Here is a 20,000-nt window from a genome sequence, read left to right on the forward strand (position 1 = left end):
ATCAATCACATTCTTCCATATAAATAGAAATAAAAACAGTTTCTAAAGTGATTTGTTGAAGGCAGTTTTTTCGCTTTTTTGGTTTTATTTTCATTCTATCGATAAAAACGTTTCGTTCCAGTTATTTTTAATGTTGGCCATTGTTCTTGGTTTCTAGACAGCACTACAGCAGGGATGATATCAAAATAAAGCTTTTTAATTCGATTTTATGATTCCGGTTTCGTTTGTTAAACAACGAAGCTTCAAAATTCATAATATAATTTTATATCTTTACACGTTTTTTTTTATTACTATACGTTACCGAGTCTTGGTGGGCCCACAAAAAATAGTCTCCTTTATTACCGCCATTCTAAGCCGCCATTTTACTCATTAGCTTAAGTACTTTCTATATCAGTTTAAAGTTTTTTGTTATCTGTAATACTTACGGAAAAATACGATTACACCCTGTATACGCAAGTGCCTGAAATATTTTTTCTTAATAAAACAAAAACATAATACTACAGTACCAGTGCACAACAATTTTAAGAGAGATAAATTTGTTTTTTCGCTCTTGTAGTGTCAGATTTTACATAAATAAATCTCAGTGTTCATAACTTGTTACGTCACACGATTGGGGCTCGCCAACCATCCCCGTATCTTTTCACTCAGATTCCTTACGCTATTGTGGTTAAAAACACCTTTATGTTCTTGTATTCAAAATATATGTTTTTGACACATTTGACACGGCCCATTATTTGGTTTCAACGTCGAGTGGTTATGAAGGATTGACAATGAAGCATAACAATAGTACAATACAGTGTTGTCACTGTGGAATACACTCCAACAGAGATTTAGACTAATTGTATACAGTAAGCGATAAATATACATGCATCAGCGACCCTTCTTCATGGGACGAATGTCCAAAAATACCATCCTCAACATGACCTCATTCTAAAACCTTTTATGAAAAATGTCAATCTTTCCACTTCGATACGGTTTCAGCACGACGGAGCTAGTCAGTCACGTTTGACTTTTAAAAATAATTTTCTGGGTTTTCCTGCAAAGCTTGAAATATGTATCAAGATCGGCACTCAGCTTAATGTTATTACGACTCAGTGATAGGTAGTAGATGTAAAAGCAGTACGTTAAAGATGAAAACTAAATCCTATTTTTAATATTTTGTGTAAAACTAAACATGTAAGTAATGCTTTGGGGTAAAACCTGTTAATTACTTGTTATGAAATAAATAAATAAATAAAGATGTTGTACGTTAAGATGTAAAAGAAGTACCTAGGTACTGTTTGAATTAATAGTGAAAATACACAATTCACAGTCCACAATATAAATCCAATTAACAAATACTGACCTATTTTCATCTAAATTATTTACAATAAATTAAATTATTACGATAACCACCAAGTTATTCTTTAATTTTAGCATAAATAGCCAGAAATAAGTTCTCGTTATTTTCTAAATTTAACATCAAATTATAATTATAATATCTCGTTAAAATAGATAGGGAATAAAATAACTATTCATAACAACTGTAAAAAAAGTATAAAAGAATAATAAGATTTCAAATTTGATATCAATACATACAACCTACATTTTCCTTCACTTCTATAATCCTGCAAGAGAAAAATGAAACGGTAATAAATACACAGAGTGCAATATGACTATCGTTGAAACACACTTGCACTATAATTACTCTAGTAGGCCGCTGCTAGCCGAGACATGTCAATATTATGATGAATTGGTACATTTATCTGGTAATAAGTCGGTGTTTGAAGTCGGCTCAACTGCTCTTGGAAGGTCGCCAATCGTGATATGCAGACAGTAATGTAATGCCTATCAACATTGCGAAATCATCAGCAAAGATCGCGCAAAATGTGAGCTATCGATGTACCTACTAGCTAGTTCGCTGATTTATTCGAAGTTATTAATTAGGCATCGCATTAATGCTAGACAATACAGTTTTTTTAAGATTATAAAAAATCCACTAAAAAGCAATTTTTTGTCACGACATTTTTTATCTGCATTAAAATAAAACAATTTTATGCTTCATCATTCTCTCCGAGTCACAAATCATTCTTGTCACGAAATATTTGTACATGTTTGCATGTGTATACATAGTAACTGGAATACATATAGATCTATATTCTGATTGCTCTTTCATTCTATATAGATTTATCTGATTGAATGAAAGAGCAATCGGAATGCATCGAATGCATGCTTTTCAAGTATAAGTACTCTACATACCGTGATGAACACACAATATAATTTATTGGCTATAAATATAGCAAGCACCACGATAGGTACCTATGTGATTATCAGACATGCTTACAAACAAATATACACAAAAACACTATGTTATATTGGCAATAATATTTTTCCGATAATAGACATAACATTTTTTTACAATATACATACTACTAAATTAGAATCATTAGCTTGATACAAACATTTTATTAGTACTACGATATGTAAAATATAGAACATAATAACGAACAACACAGATCTCTAGTAAGATTTAAGCTCGTTGCAACACAAATTGGATCTCACTTGAATCTACACTGTGGCAACGAACAAACCCCGGCCAAACGACATATACGTACATTCATACTAGAATAGCTTAGCACACTGAGTAAGTTGAAATGTTCTAATAAATAATATACAAGGATAGTTTTCTAGTCCACGAGGTTGGTTGGTTGGAAGTTTCACCTTGAATAATCTATACTTATATTATAAAGCTGAAGAGTTTGTTTGTTTGAACGCGCTAATCTCAGGATCTACTGGTCCGATTTGAAAAATTCTTTCGTTGTTAGATAGCCAATTTATCGAAGAAGGCTATAAGCTGAAACCGGGTGAAACCGCGAAGCGCAGCTAGTATAGGTATATGAAACAAGCTTTCGTCTAAGCCTTCAGTTACATTATTTCGTGATAAATAAATAGGCTTAATTATTTTCGGTTCGGTTCCACTATGTAAAAAATCTCGTCGATCTGGTCTGTCCTGGTTCCTTGCGAAGTGAAAAATCACCACATATTTGAGTTGGGATTATTACTGTTCCAATAAAGTTAGCACCAGAAGAAAATTAATTACACGATAAGATACAAAACCATATCCCACTTCACTTTACAAAAAAACTGTAAACAGTAACAAGAAATATAAACGAAGAAATGATTGCCAGTTGCATTTGTACATAGCTAGGTATGTAGGTATACCGTATATAGGTCTGACGCCGGGTGCGCCGCACCCGCCAACACATGTTCCATCATGCTACTGCCACGAGTCGGGATATAGGGATGGGACGCATACGATAGATTTATTAGATTTCTTTGTTTTCTACAGTCATGCTATAAAGAGGAAACGTTGAAAGAGTTACAAGCAATGAATAAAGGGATTAACTTGGATACGACTCTATAAATTTTTGAAATTATTTTACATCCGAAAGTTAACCATTGTGTAAGGTAGGCTTTTTCATTATTTCTTTATCTTTCGAGCCTTCTAAATGTTATGTTAGTAACATAACATTGGAATTTCAATAATAAGTGCTTTTAAATGTGTGCATTTAAGTGCTATTCTTTTTAATATAAGTAAAAGTTACTATACATTATCTGTTTGCTTTGATAGGCTTACAGGTTTAATACATTTCATAATGTTTGACACGTACTTTTAATCATAGACCACCGTGATAATACTCATCCATGAATATCAGATAACTTGCTATTCCGAAATTATCTATGCGATACATGTTACATTGTATATACTAACTATTTCATATCATATAAACAATATTTTATAAAACAGAAATAACACAAATATCGACATGGCACAACACTAGTTGGACTGCAGATACTGTAATAAAACGACTCTCGATAAAAGCTGTCGGAATCCATTGAAATCCGAGGGTATTTTGAAATCGCTATTAATTGGGCAAATTGAAAAGAAACCTTACGTAGCTCAGATCAATTGACTTATTACTCGGCGAGCGCTTGAGCCTGTTTGTTCACAATTCAAAGGAATTGCAAAAATTAAGGCAAATTGACCGAAATATTACAGCCCATGCAGGAATTACTTTCGATTCACATTTTGACCTAATTGGACCTTTAATAGCAATTTATTTCACAATGCAAACAAATTACGTTGAAACGTTTATTAGTGTTGCAAAAGCACGTTATATCGTCGTTAAAATTAAAAACTACATCGGCGAGCCATTAAAAGCACCCCATTAGCATTGCATTTGCTGCTTTCTGTGGACTATACTTCACAGGAGATATTTTTCATCGCTTTGCGCGTGTTCCGGGCGACGCAGGGGTGAGACGGCCGCCGGAGGGGGAGGGAGGGGGGGATAAGTAATGAGTTGTAATCGGGTAAATGGTTGCGATAAGATAACGCATCCACTTCTGGTATTATTCTGCTCCGTTTTCGATTCTTTGCGGAAAAACTGAATTGTTTCGTTGGAGATTCCTATTTCGTTTGGGCTTTTGAAGTTTTACTTTCCCTTTTATATAAAAGAAAGAGATATCTCGTTTATTATTGCTGTTCTATGGTCTTTTGCCCGTAATTCTTAACGAACAATTATTGGATGCGTTTTATTTCCGAGTCTGTATCTAGAATATTTTAAATTTAATTTCAGTTTAAGGAAGCTTCTCCGCTTGTTCATTAAAAGTGTGGGTTTTCAGCGTGACATAGGATTTTGTGGCCGGACCTTCGTCAACAAGAGCAGGAAGGAGTTTTATAAGATTAAATACAATAAATTAAAGGACACAAAGTAAAGTTAAGAATAGCATAGTCAAAGCAGTGAAATTCCATTCTATAATATTATTTTATTCAATTAATGTTTATTATCTAGTAATTACTAAAGAGATAATTAAGTTTTTGAACCTATGAACGTGTATATTTACAAACCTATGTATTACCTATGTTCTCTATTACGTAAAGGTGCAATGTTTTTCCCGTGTTTCCGTATTGGAACAGGTTATCAGGTAAATATTGTCGGTCAGCAGATAGCGGCGCGGTGTGCAGGCGTTACTGCATAATTGCTTTTATTATGCTCTTAAGTAGCGGTGCGCTGTTATAGTAAGGACTAGCTTTCCACCCGCAGCTTCACCCGCGCAGTCAAAGAAAAACCCGCATAGTTCCCGTTCCCGTGGGATTTCCGGGATAAAACCATTCCGGGATAAAACCATTTTAATTTCTCTATTTCCCGTGATAAAAGTAGCCTATGTCCTTTCTCGGATATCAAAATATCTCTATACCAAATTTCATGCAAATTGGTTCAGTAGTTAAGGCGTGATTGAGTAACAGACAGACAGACAGAGTTACTTTCGCATTTATAATATTAGTATGGATTAGTAATTGCTGAAAGATTATTTATAGTATTTAATATAAGGACTGAACATATATTTTTGTGAAAGCGCGATTTGTTTAGCTACAGCGATTTAATACATCTATCATGGATATAGAGGTAATATCGATTTTTTTTTGATAATGTCAATCGATATTACCTCTACATCTATCACAAAAATGTTGTCATCACTCTAAAACGTATTTTAGTGATCCCAAAATAGACATCGCACAAAACTCGGTGACCGCAAAAGCTATTACATAAGAGCTTTCACGAACTATGCATTAAATATACCGCTTATGTTACTCGCACATAACTCGATGCAAAATAGATAATCCATGTTCCTATTTGTTCAGTTTATTCCATGCATAATGTATTTGGTTAAGCTTCACGGATCACTGGAAAGTCAACATTTTAAATTCTCTATAGGGTAACATAGTATATTATGGAGTTAGCTTTTGAAAAAGAAATGTTATTCCAATAGCATTTTGCAGTAGAATTTAGACTAAATGGTTTTTCCTTAAAGAATGTATGAATTGAACCTACACCTAGAATATAAATAAAACGCACGTATTTATTCCATCTTTGAATAATCATAAAACAGGTGCAAATAAATAATTTCCAGTGAAAAACTTGACTGAAGAGACGATATAGTTGACGTCAAAGTAGGTAAAGTATAGGTAAGGTATGCTGAATTTAAATTTATTAATTAATTAAGAACATTGGAAAATTATTCTGATCAAATTAAATGTCGGGCTGATCTAAAATTAATTATTCTGCTTTATTAAAACACAAAATTAATACTAACTATAAATGCATCATTCACTATATTTATGTTTGCTAAGTATCTACAAAAAAATCTGAACGACAAGAATCAGCATATTGTTAACACGTCATGCAATAATCTATACTCTATGTTTATACTAATTTTAATATTATAAATCTGAAGAGTTTGTTTCTTTGTTTGAACGCGCTCATCTCAGGAACTATCCGATTTGAAAAATTTAGGTGTTAGATAGCCCATTTATCGAGGAAGGCTATTAATTGGATATGCCTATTATAGCCTTCCTCGATAAATCACGCTACGACCAACAGGAGCAGAGCACTGCGAGTAAAACCGCGGGGCACAGCTAGTATATTATAATATGATGTAGAAAATCTTAACACTTATTCTAAACTATATTAATTTTTAATGACTCTTTGCAGCTTAACAAAAACAGATGGCAAACAAAACATTTCATTCAAGTCCAACTTTGCGTAAGTTTACAAATCTAAATTACACAGATACATTTGCCCCGGTTTTCTAAAACAACAGACTTTCATTGTATTCAGTCGCTAACCTACTTAGCCGCAGTAACGTGAAGCCCCTAGCAAATACACAACTTTTTGTTCTATGAAAATTAAAGTGGAAACTTCATAAATATGTTGAAAATAGACCTCTCGCTTTAATTTGTTCTTTCTACAGCTTGTGAATAAATAAGAAATATAAATTTACTTTTACTATTGTTTAAGTCATACATAGTACATAGTATAAAACAAAGTCGCTTTTTCTGTCCCTATGTCCCTATTTCCCTATGTCCCTTTGTATGCTTAAATCTTTGAAACTACGCAACGGATTTCGATGCAATTTTTTTAAAGGATAGAGTGATTCAAGAGGAAGGTTTATATGTATAATAACATCCAGTAAATAGTGGAGAAGTACTGTTATTTTTGAGGTTTCTAATGTGATGTCGTAAATAATTACATTTTTTCCGCTTACATTGCAAACGCAGGCTGAACCCTACGAGTTTTATCAAAATAATGTACTAAGTATTGTACACATTGAAAAGGTCTACAGAAAAGTCCGCGATGGTATATGTCTATCTCTTATGGATAACCCACAATAACTTTTTTTTGTCATTTACTTTTTACGACAAATAATGGTTAATTTTCGAAGCGATTTTAACCAATACAGCATTAATCCTTAACCAATTAAATACCTTGAATACATTGTTCATTTAATATAGATCTATATGGCCCATTACACCGCATGATTTAAGTGAATATTTTCGAAGATATTACAGTTTTAAAAATTGCGGGACGTAGCGTTTGCGGCGGTACCGGCCGGCCGCCAATGCACCCGTGCGAAGCCGGGGCGGGTCGCTAGTAATCTATAATTACGAAAAATAATAATTTAAAATTATTTTTATAATTCCGTATTCGTGTCTTGTTCGGAAAACGTACATTTAACAGTAGGTAGTAAAAATCCATAACAATACACTCCATAAGTTTTTAATGCTTTTCCATGCACACTGAAATTTTTTTTAATATTTTAAAATATAAATAATATCTACATAACCTCTTATTTCTTTATCTGTACAAAAGTATACTATCAAACAAACACATTAACTTTTATTCATATAATTTTGAATCAAAATTCACTGACACGGAATGCGTTTGATATCGCTACAAAATACTGGCACATATCATACGAGTAACCTTTCGCGACGATAAAATTTTATCCACTTCGATCGAAGCAAACCATAAAATGTCGAGTACAGACGGTTCTAAGGGCCGACTTTAGGAGCAACTCAAGTCACATACACATTATCTCTACATTTTCTTAGACATAATATGCGAAGTTAGATTTCAATTATATGTTGTAAAGAAAATTAACCAAAAAATACTCAAATTTTTAGCAATGTTGTGCAAAAGAAATTATAGTGTACAAGGAATTAGAAATTTTTAAGATTTTACTTTCAATTTCCTGTTTAATATTGAATTTTGTTTTTTCGTCCAATTTAATTTTTAGTTGACGGATAAACTCATCAGTTTATTCAACAGGAAATTAAGTTCTTCCAAAATCTAAACAAGTACAAAATTTTAATCGCGGCCTGTCTTTAATATTATTATCTTCTTTTACTTTTACTTCAAATTCTGCTTTACATTGTAATTGTGACGATATGAAATACATGGAAATACTGTCTGTCTTTTTATTTAATTATATCAAGTTACGATCGAAACTCGATACATATTTTTACCAATTCTCAAGTTCGGCACATGAACCCATTAACAAAAATAATACATCCCTCTTGTAAGACATTTCCTAACAATCACTTACACTTCGTTAAAAAGGGACAAATGGAAAAGTTACTTTCTTGTCTAAATAAGTTTTTGTTCAAAATAATAATGACTCTCAGCCACAAATACACGGGTCCAACAAAAGACCCACACTCCGGCCGACACTGGCACTCAACTCAAGATCTCAGAGGTCCGAAATACATTACTCAACGTCAGCTTTAAGCGGTGTATTCACGTGCGGTACAAACGCCGCGTTTCGATCGTTTATGGTTACGCGTTTTTTGATTCTTTATAAATGTTTGCGTAATTGATTATTTCTAATTAATATTTATTTTGGCGTTACAAACAGTTCACTTGCGGGTTAAACCTATAAATCACAATTTTGAAGTCCAACTGACTACAACTATAAATAACACACACATGTATATGGTGCATTGTCAAATCAAATCAAATGCGCGTAAATTATTTAAACATAATTTAGTTATCTCCACTATCCATGTGTTAAAATAAATGTTTAATACTAAAATAAGAAGCAGATATCGCGACTCGCAAGCATGACGCACCGCGCGCGGTCACACGCCGGCCTTATCAAATGGGATACAGTGGGTTTAGCGCGAGGACTTTATGGAAATTATTGTCGTTTGCACGCGCTATTAAATATTTAAACACGTTCAGCTTGTTTAAACACCGAATGAAGCAATGTTTTCTGTATTCAATTTGTTGCCGTTTTAATTAAATTTTTTGCATTATTTTACCTTGATGTGTTGAGATAATGTTTCCTTACCTTTTTGAGTTTACGATAAAAAAATCGTAATAAATGAGCTTGCTTAATAATAAAATATTGGATTTTATTATGCGTTATCAGAGCAATATTGCATGATCGTTTTGTAATTGACCTTAAAGAGTTTAAGTAGAACGATTTTAATAATAATTAATTTAATTAAATGTGAAAGCAACATTTTTTCGTCAATCCGTAATCACTAAAAGATTCAATAACATACTATAATATTACATAACTTTAATAACTACATAAGAAGCTAACGATATACATATGCAACCGTTTTAGGAACCTACATAAACTTTGAAACACTAACCTATTTTTACAAATCAACGAATAACAAATAAAATATATCCCTTGTGTTTGACAGACACTTTCGCATAGATCTGAGGATGTTACTGACACTTCTTTTCGTCCATTGATCTTAGGAGACAGACTTTATAGATACAAAATAGCCGACGGATTCCCGCCTACAACCTGTCTCTTTGTCGTCTTATAAATGAATTAAGTGGACATGAAAAGTACCTACATCAAACGTACTATTTTTAGAGTTTTCGTGTGTAAGAAATTCAACATTCAATCTGCTCGTATTCATGTGGAATTGCGTAATATATCGAGATCATACGGAGATAAGAGAATTCCTCGTTTATATTCTATGAATTGAAATCTCAGATTTCCGATACGTAATGATATATTCATGATATTCAGTACATATTAACATCGTACGAAACAAGAGTACGATTCGATTTGTTTGACTCCGGTGTGCACTCGTTCGATATATTTGTAAAAGCATATTGTATCATTTTTGCCTATAAAGTTGAACATCATCGTCTTATCTGTTGTTGAAGTCTATTGAAAAACTTAAGTTTATCGCAAATTTTCCGTTTTCCGCTGCCACGATTCCAATTTTATGCTATCTCCACAAACAACTATAAAGTTAAGATTATACAATAAAACGAATAAATTCTATAACAAACTGCCTTAATACTCACTTATCTAACACCAGCATGCTTAAAATTATACTCAACCGAAAAAGTCAACAGCTCCGTTGAAATTAAGGTACAAATGGCGAAAACCAAACTGGCGAATTTGAGGGTAATTACAAAACTCCAGCACATACGAAACGGGATCACTTAATAACAATTTGCATAAGATTAAATACTTATCCAATTAGCAGCTCAGCTTCGATTAACATACGAATGTCCCAGCCGACATTTGCATGCAAAACATGCATGTGAATACAAAATTAAATTTAAGTGTATTATAGTGGAAGTAGGTGACGCGTCACTTCGGTTTAATAACACTTAGTATGCTAATGTGCCATGAAGCTAATGCCAACCTAGACCCAAAAGAATCGGACCACAGCTCTATAATTGCTTAACTAAATTCATATTATAGAACGCTAGACTCTATATCTATCCAAAAAATATACATTAACTAGTGGTCCGCCCTGGCTTCGCCCGTGGTACCTACATGTTTAAACTATCCTATCTCTCAAGTTGGATCGAACTGCACATGGTGTGCGAATTTTATTATAATCGGTTAAGTGGTTTAGGAGTCCATTGAGGACAAACATTGTGACACGAGATTTATATATATTAAGATATGGTTCATTAATTGAGTCAAATAACACATAATTTATAATTATTCCAGTTCCTGAAATTAGCCCATCCGATCAAACAAAGCATTCAGCTTATTTTAAACGTGTAGATAAATAAAATACCAACTATTTTTAGAAACGGCAAAATATGTAAGGCGTATTTAGTTTTAATAGCATTTCAATGGAAATGAGCTATTCAGCAATTTCCTGGTATTTAGAAATTGTGAAAAATGAATCCATTTATGCTTTAAATATGAAGCTTTTTACATGAATTCAATTTGTCTGTATTCAATTAAGAACATGAAGTGGAACTAGTGTAGCAATTATACGCCGTGTTCGCCGGAGGCTTTGCGAAACGTATTCATTACAGTTATACTGAATCTTCAGATATATTAGTGTATTTTAGTATATCTCAGTTTGCTTCGTTATTTAATATCGAGGAGAATTGTGTATTTGTAGATGCTGTGTAGTATTAATAACTGAACTTCTAATATATGAAGCTATATGATCATTATTATTATTGTCTGGATTACGTATTGCCAGACTCATAGGAGGCCGTTGTCTTACAATTATTATGATCAAGCTCTTGTACTTCTTCTTACTTTTACCAAACTGTAATGTTTTTATTAGTAATATCTAAATCAAAGATTGGTTATTTCTCCAACAAAATGGCAAGGTTCAATTAAAGTTATTATTGCAAGTGTTTCGCAAAGCCATTTTTGAGATTGCTAAAATTAAATACGAAAGGACGCGCTGTATGTCTTGAAACTGTATTGAATTCAGTACTTAATAGTTTTAAGGCTTTAATATTGTTAATAGGTCTGACATTGACACACGAAAGTCATGTCTCAGTCAAACTCTGCATGCCTATCTTAAATTTCCAAATTCTAGCAAAACGATACATTTATTACTTAACTAAAGTAAACGATATTATAATTAGTTTTGTTATTTTAAACAACGGGATTAAATGTCGCAGCGTTATAAATACGCTCGTCAAGATAACATTGTCGATAAGTTTCAGTATCTCTGCTATCGATCAGAGTTTTATTGTTATTAAAAGTAAGCCTCTGTCACGGTACACTCGATATCGTGTGCCGGCCGCCCAGTGTCCGCCCTGCATTGTTAAAATGATTAAAACTTATTAAAGGTTTTGTTTTATGTACACCGCCTTTTTTAACTGTACCTATATGTATATATTTTGAACGAGGTTTTGTGCGACAGATGGATAAATTATGTATACATATTATGTATCGCTAAAATTGTCATATTTTATTAAAGTGCATTACGTCAGCTGAATATATATGAAACAAATAAGCAGAAAATAATAGGAACCCATTTTATATTTATGAAAGTAGCCTATTTCTCTTTTAGAATTTTCTCCATCATCAAAAAATACAAATAATATTTTACAAGGTATTATTTGAAACATATTACTCTGTATACAGAAGCCCAAACGTTTATTATATTTGCTCGTCCCCGAGATATATCCTGAAACCACATCAAATTACTAACAAACCCTCTTACGGGGAATATCAAACCCGCCAAAACGATTTTCACAATAATTTGTTTTGCGTACGTAGACCGTTTCAACCGCGGTCTATATACTTTTATCAAATTTCATGACTATTCTAGCTATTATATTATATTCTAGCTGACCCACGCTACTTTACTTCTTCTCTGAAAAAGGCACATTTGCTTGTAGTTTTGCAATATTGTTAATTGATCCACTGCTATTGGTAGTAGCGGTATATAATATATCCTAAGCCGTCATCGGTAAATAACACAGATATTTTTTTTTAACTGGAACCCAAAAAGTCCTTTGTGAATTAATTCACACAAAAAATTAAACAACCTTTACCATATTAGTTAAATAGATTAATTCCATACACGGGTGTATTTGCTGCTTTTCTTTCATTCAATTTAATGAAAGCAAATGCACACACCATCTATATAGACACACACACGTAGCTACATGTATTGCATGTCAGGGACACGTGTTGCCGGGATGTCTAATTGCTACTGCTTTGATTGATATCGACGGCCCTCGGCTGAAGGAGATTTGCTTTCAGCTGGTTTAATAAGAGCTATTGTAGATTTATGTCGTGTACCTAATGAGTTTTTATTATTCGTACTATCCATTTTTTTTACATAAAATAACTAACTAACCAAGCTTTACCTTACCTTATCATTTAGGATAGAAAAAATAGATGTTGGGCGTTTCTCAGACCCGATATGCATACAAAATTTCATTACAATCACCGCAACGCGACAATTAACTAATTTATGTAATAGATTTTTGTTGCAGTCTATACGGATGAGTTTATAAAAGTTTAATTATGACTCTGGCCAAGTCGCAGAATTTAAAACTGTTTTCCGGGTCAGATACACAAAGAAGAAATGTTAATTACACAGTTTTATCTGATTTGAAAAGAGTCTCCGTAGAAAGTTACCTAACCTAATTATTATGTAACGATTCAATAGCGTTTCTAAAAGAATTCTAGAAGAATGTTACTTATAAATTGCACTTTTATACATTCTTTCCTTTATATTTTTTCAGCCATGTTACACTAGGAAAAAGTTTATCTATTACTTTGATTGATTTAACAAACTTTGTCATGTACCTATGTACAAGGAAATTATGACAAATTCTGATCAATCATACTAAATCTATACTTATATGTATTATAAAGCTGAAGAGTTTGTTTGTTTGTTTGAACGCGCTTATCTCGGGAACTTCTTTCGGTGTTAGATAGCTCATTTATCGAGGGAGGCTATAGGCTATATATTATCATCACGCTACGACCAACAGGAGTGGAGCCACATGGGTGAAACTGCGCGGAGCAGCTAGTATTACATAAAATAACTATATCCCGGAGCTAAAAACAATAAAAAATAAGACGAAAAGGTCAAAGGTCAAATGTGAAGCGTATTCTTAGTGTTACGTCAAGGCATTGTCAACATTTTTCTTCTATTTTAAATCTAGAGTGAATGCTATGAAAATATGAACTATGTAACACAAAATCTACAAAAACAACCGCTGGGAATATTCATTATTTTAATCTAAATGCAATTGAATGTTAATGCTACTTGATATTTTTATTACGGAAAATAAAAGTTGCGAAAATAATGGACAAATACTAGATTAAGACAAAATAATTTTGGTCAGGAAAGCTTTTATCAAAAGACAAATATCAAAGTTACTCTCCAGAAACAAGGTTTAATTTCTATTGCAATTATTAGAGTATAAGTTTACGCTAGAACGTGTTAACATCACGTGGTAATAGAGAAAAGAAAGGTTCGCAGGGCTGCCAAGCTGTCAATATCACATGAGATGTCAGCCTTCCGGGAAGACGGGAACGTTTCAACGGGAAGTTGTTAGCGCAAACACATTTTTGTTCAACTTATTTTTTGTAGAAATAAGTTGCTGTGTGCTTATAACTGTTTTTGGGTAAAATGTATTGCTGTATAATGCTGTTATTTTTTGTGGGAATAGGTTCCTAATTATTATTAATTTTTCGATAATATTCAATATGTTTTGCTCTACAATTCTGTCTAGTCAATAAATGTATATTATGTAGTAAAATGATTCAAAAGTGCTTCCATTTATATTGCAATACTTACACTAGGTTGCTCATGTGTGTTTCAAAATGTATATAACTGCATAAAATGTTCGGGATTCGAGTTTGAGTGAAATAAATAAATGTTTGATATAAACTTTTGAGATGAGATTGAATCGAATTCCTAACAAGAATTGTCTATTTCAGTCTTTTCCATTTAAAGCCTTCATAAATACATCTTATTGTATATAAATCTATCTGTTGCGAAGGCCCTGCGGGTCCGAGTGCCCTTAATTACAAAGATCCCGTTTCAATCGCTTCCGCCCCGCCACGTGGCGTCGCTCACGTGACTTCGCTCCTTCAGACGATCATCTTGTTTATCTCTTAATACTCGGGAAGATGTATTTTTATATAAGTGATTTCGTTGCTGAGTGACTGAATTATTTACATCAAATTGGTTTATAGTTATAAATTGGCAAGTATTCGTGCGGCTATCGCTCTACTGGTAAGACTTTAATTAACTTGGACTAACTTATGTATGTCTTCTAAACTTTTATCACATGATTCACTACATAAGTACGTTGTTAAAATGAAAATTGCTTCTCGCTGCCTATCCATGTGTATAATGCGAGGTACGCAAGGAAGGTTTTTTTATAAAGTGGGTAAGATTTACAGAAAGCGGGATTTAATGAAGCCGTGTGCAGATAGCTATAGTAGGAATCTTATATTTAACTAACATTTTTTCTTGAACAGAAGCAACTACATATTCCATTCCTACCTAACAATCCTACCTTTACAGTACAATGCATTCAAATGAGTGTAGTACCACACTGCGTCACCACCGAAGACAATGCTTTGCTCCAATTTGCATCGCCGGTGCAAGGCCGTGACCTTGAGCTCGCAAACCTTGCGCAGATAGCTCTTATCATTTACAACTGCCTTTTCACGTGATCATTTCGCATTAGTGTAAAGACGCCTAAATGTTCGGTTAACCTAATTTAGGTATATTTGAACGATTAACAAATGTGTTTAATAGTTATCTACAGTACATTACATTAAAAACTATGGGGATATTATTATTTATGTATTTATATTCAATTATAATAACGATGAACATTTTAAATCTAAAATCTTAGCTAGCATATAACTAAATAGGCATTTATGTGTCCGAAAACATGTTATAATCCTACAAATATCCTAGAATCTAAGTAATTAAATTAATAGAAATAGTTCATTGTAGTTTAACAAATATGCTCTACAATTTACATACATATAATAGAGCAAAATAATTTACGAATACAAATGTTTGTAATAGAAATCATACTAATACATACCTGCATTTATTATAACAATATGCAAATGCGCAAAATAGATGTTGAATATGAATATCGGTTAAGTTATAAACAAACACACAGACCCATTGTATACTGCACCGGCAATGTTTGTGTTCGATCAATCAGTGCGCAGTCACGGCCCGGAAAAATTCATCGGTATTTATTTTAGTTTATCTTTAAATGTAAATATATTGTGCCCGCGGATTTGCTTGTTTGTTCGTCAAATTATCTCGTTACTACACACTCACATTTATTTAATAAATTAGACTTCTTCGCTTCAAAAATGCATTTTTTGATCGTCCTAATATAGTTTTACTACCGGTTTGGAACTCAGTCTTTACAGAAAAAAGCTGGCAGAAGGATGTTTTTAAATCACTGTTCCTGATATCACCTATTTCAAACCGTAAAAATTTTGTTTTTGTAGCTAAAGTCAATCCTCTAATGTTTCATCCATCAATCTCAATCCATCGTGCGTTGCGTAAAAAATACAAAATAAATTTAGACAGATTGACAGAACGTCCAATTTCGTTATTTCGTTAAAATATTGAGCTCAATATAATATTTATAATAATTGTTCTTAGCTAACAATATGGATATTTTTTGTGCTAGTAATATGAACTGCAGCTAAAATTCAATAAATTCCCTGTTTTTTACCCCGTTTCACTTGCACCTAGCTAGTCTATTGTCCATGCGTTACCATGCGCGCCTGCTATACCTGTTTCTGAAAATAAAACTCGACGCGCAATGTATATCAAATTCATATTCGAAGCAAAAAGCAAAACAACGAGATGAAAACAAAAGTATGTTACTCAAATATAACTCTTTGTGCCTTATGAAATTCCTAACATACTGGATTCCATATTAGATTTTAGGGCATACATTAAAGTGGGATTGGAACTAACAAATATGATACATTTACGAGTAATCGGCGCCACGCGTAACGTTTCAAATCTGTTAAATTAGCATCCCACACACTATTTTCGACAGTCGTATTGATAACTTTATTTATACATATATCTGAAATAATGTCTACCACGTACTACAAAAACTGCGTTTTTTAATTCTTATCTACTTTTTCCGTTCAACCGAATATATATTCGTGCTACTCTATGCATAATATGTTAAAAAGTCGTCTTAAATAATTATATTTGTTATAAAAAAAAATTAATATAATACACAGATTTCGGCTGCTCTACACTTAAACAATGGTGTTCGATATTAAGATATTTGCGACATACTCCACTCATAAAAGTAATATAAATCTAGGCAGTTTCTATTAGCACATGTAACAACTAGGTCTAATTATACGCCAAGTTTCTGAAGCCGGGACTTGAGGGCTCCGCAGCTCCGGTTCATTCCCACTTCCCTTCAAACTTCACAATGCGGCGTAATGTTGGACTTTACACGTGTTCTCAATTCACTGATCCGAATTACAATTAGATGCGTTTGTGTCTTGAGACGTATTTCTTCTTTCTTCTTCTCTTACTATAAGTATTTGGTGTAGATATCACGGTAACAGTATAGCGTTCGAGATTAAATTTATCAAAATACATGCTTTTTAATGAAATCGCATTAAAGATTCTTTAAAAAGATTTTAAGTATTCTTCTTCCTTATTTTTAAAGAACAGCTTAACAAATTTTGAAAAAAGCCTTTTTAATATTATACCTTAATGGATTCTTAATTGGAATTTTTAACGATTTCCCGACGGAAGCGGAAACTCAGTTCGTAGCATTATTTTTTCAGTAAAAAAGGCATTCGCATTTTCATCAATATTTTTACGCAATTAAATTTTTAATTGGTGATCGATTATTTGAGACAGATAGAACAAAAATGCAATTGTTAAAATAAATGTCAATGGAAGGGGCTATCGATAAATTAAGCTTATCGTGTTTTCACCCGCACTTGCGTAAAATATCAGATATTACCGACCATTTCCCTCCCAATAAAGAAGCACACTTTATCCCTTGTCTAGACTGTTATCTAAATATTACCTGTCATAAACTTTACAAGTCCTAAATATTTAAAAAATATCCGTTTATTCAACCGTGAGAACTTAATAAAAGACATATTTAGGGTATTTTGTTAAATTAGTTATTTATAGAGGGCTAAAACTAACTTAAAGGTTATATTATATTGCTATTGGTTAATATCTTTCTATTTTCATGATTACATTTTAAATACTAAGAGAAGACTGACCCCAAGTCACGTAAAGTGAGTAGCCTAATCACTCGAAAATTTCCCATCGAGGATCAAAGTGAGAACTGCATTTCTAAGAACACTTGACTCTTTTCCATACTTTTTTTACATGAAACGTTACAGATTTCCATAGTAATGAGTGTAACACGAGCATGTCGGCAGCACGTCAGACACGTATGCACAAGTTTCGCCAGATAAGCTGCAGCTGACAGCGACATGTGCCTACGTAACTGTTGCTAGAACGGATGTAGATATTGCCTTGATGCATTGTCAAGTTATAATAAAAAATAATCCAGTATTTATAAAAAGACTCTACGTTAATATAATACTATCATATATCTTACAACTCTGAATTTTAAGAGACTCTACAAGCTACATAATAACGTAAGATAACTATCATTTAATCCACAACTCTACATTCTTATTCAAGTATATAAAAATTAACGACAAGCTTATAAAATTATCGTATAACCACTTATTATGATATTATAATATAAGGTATGAGTAGATAATAATAACTAGAAATAATGAGTTAGTTCATAATAATTGGTTTGGGTTAGATTTTATATTTTACTAGAGGTCCGCCCCGCCTTCGCCCGTGGTACATATTTCGCAATAAAAGGTAGCCTATATCCTTTCTCGGGTTTCAAAATATCTCCATACCAAATTTCATGCAAATTGGTTTTGTAGTTTAGGCGTGATTGAGTAACAGACAGACAGACAGAGTTACTTTCGCATTTATAATATTATTATGGATATATAATCTCCCTAAGATAACAAGGAAATTATTTTAAAAGTAAGCAAAATAACTCGTTATTTCTACGGAACAGCATTTTTAAAATCATTTTCTTCCAGTATTATTTTAACCGTGACATCAACAATATATTAGAAATGTTTATCTCCAAATACAACTTAAGAACTTGTCTAGGTATAATTGATATTGAATATTTAAAATTCCAATACTCTCAATATAATCGCAAATACGAGTTTAACAGTAAAATAAACGGTACAATAATTTGAACATAATTTATTCAGCGCCGACGCGACCGACAATCAATCAAATGATTGTGCTAATACTAAGTTACGAGATAAAGGAATTTTACTTTTCAGCATTTTTCTTATAAGTTGAAATGATTCGCTCTCTACTTGGTCTCTACATTTTTATATGAACGCTCTTTTAAAACGAATCAATGCGAAATTGAACACGTTGTTTGGCTGAAATATAACTAATAGTACTCAATTAAAACTTGAAAATGTATTTAGTAGTAAATACACATAAAATTTGGTATAATTTGAAATTAAAAAATACAATATATGCTATTTTCATTTTATTTGTTTTAATAATTAAATGAACTAATTGATCCGAGTTTTTTAAATTTCTTTTTTACTTTAAGAACCATAATAGTGATATCAAATACTTTTAAAATTAAGGTTAAAATGCTTTGCTTTGCTGCTTTGTAAGAATTTAAAGTAATATAACTGAATAATTAAACGCATGAAATAACACAAATTAATAATGAAATAGAAGTTCTGAATACAACTGCTTTTGTGCTGTTCACAATACCAAAAATATATTTATCAAACAGACAGTAATCTAAAAAAAATCTAAAACTTACCTCCTAACTTCTACAGCAATCAGAAATAAGTACACAAACAGTCAATAAACACAAATTAAAAACAGTTCTAACACACTGAAATTCGAATGATAATGTGTTAAGTTTATAATATATTCCTTCACACGAGTTATCGTATAAAGTTTCGCTAGTCGCCAACTAAACACCCGTCCACTCTCTACGAGCGCTCAGCGCGAACTGAAACGGACTAGCGTACACTCGTAGCACCGTAGCATGTAGACCCGTACCGTAGATCCTCCGTAGCAACGCCTACGACACGACATTTCAACATAATATGTATGAGAGAAAACCAGTGAAAATGTCAGTACTCACCTTGTTGTACATTCATTAAAACTTAATTACGATTTATATTTTGGAACAAAACGCGTTCCAAAGACTTAATATCGTATTTATTTCATAAAATTAAAAATCCTTCATAATATACTATATAATTCAACGATTTCTTTGCTTACATATAGGTAATATTGTCGTGAAAAATACTGCAGTATTACTCTGTACAAAGAAGAAAAATTT

General features: G+C 32.5%; 1 protein-coding gene across 2 annotated transcripts in view; it reads right to left on the bottom strand.

The window, feature by feature from the left end:
* The window catches only part of LOC149906189 (somatostatin receptor type 2-like), a 97,925-nt gene extending 78,280 nt beyond the window's left edge, over nt 1–19,645 (bottom strand). For both annotated transcript variants that reach the window (XM_090105504.1, XM_090105503.1), the window contains exon 1: nt 19,470–19,645. The gene's annotated coding sequence lies outside the window, so the exon portion shown is untranslated. The remainder of the gene's footprint in view (nt 1–19,469) is intronic.
* Between the last annotated feature and the right edge of the window lie 355 nt (nt 19,646–20,000).

The sequence above is a fragment of the Colias eurytheme genome, chromosome 9 (assembly GCF_061535395.1).
Source record: "Colias eurytheme isolate Ceu_HAF_F1 chromosome 9, ilColEury1 Martin Lab GWU primary, whole genome shotgun sequence".
NCBI classification, from domain to species: Eukaryota; Metazoa; Arthropoda; class Insecta; order Lepidoptera; family Pieridae; genus Colias; species Colias eurytheme.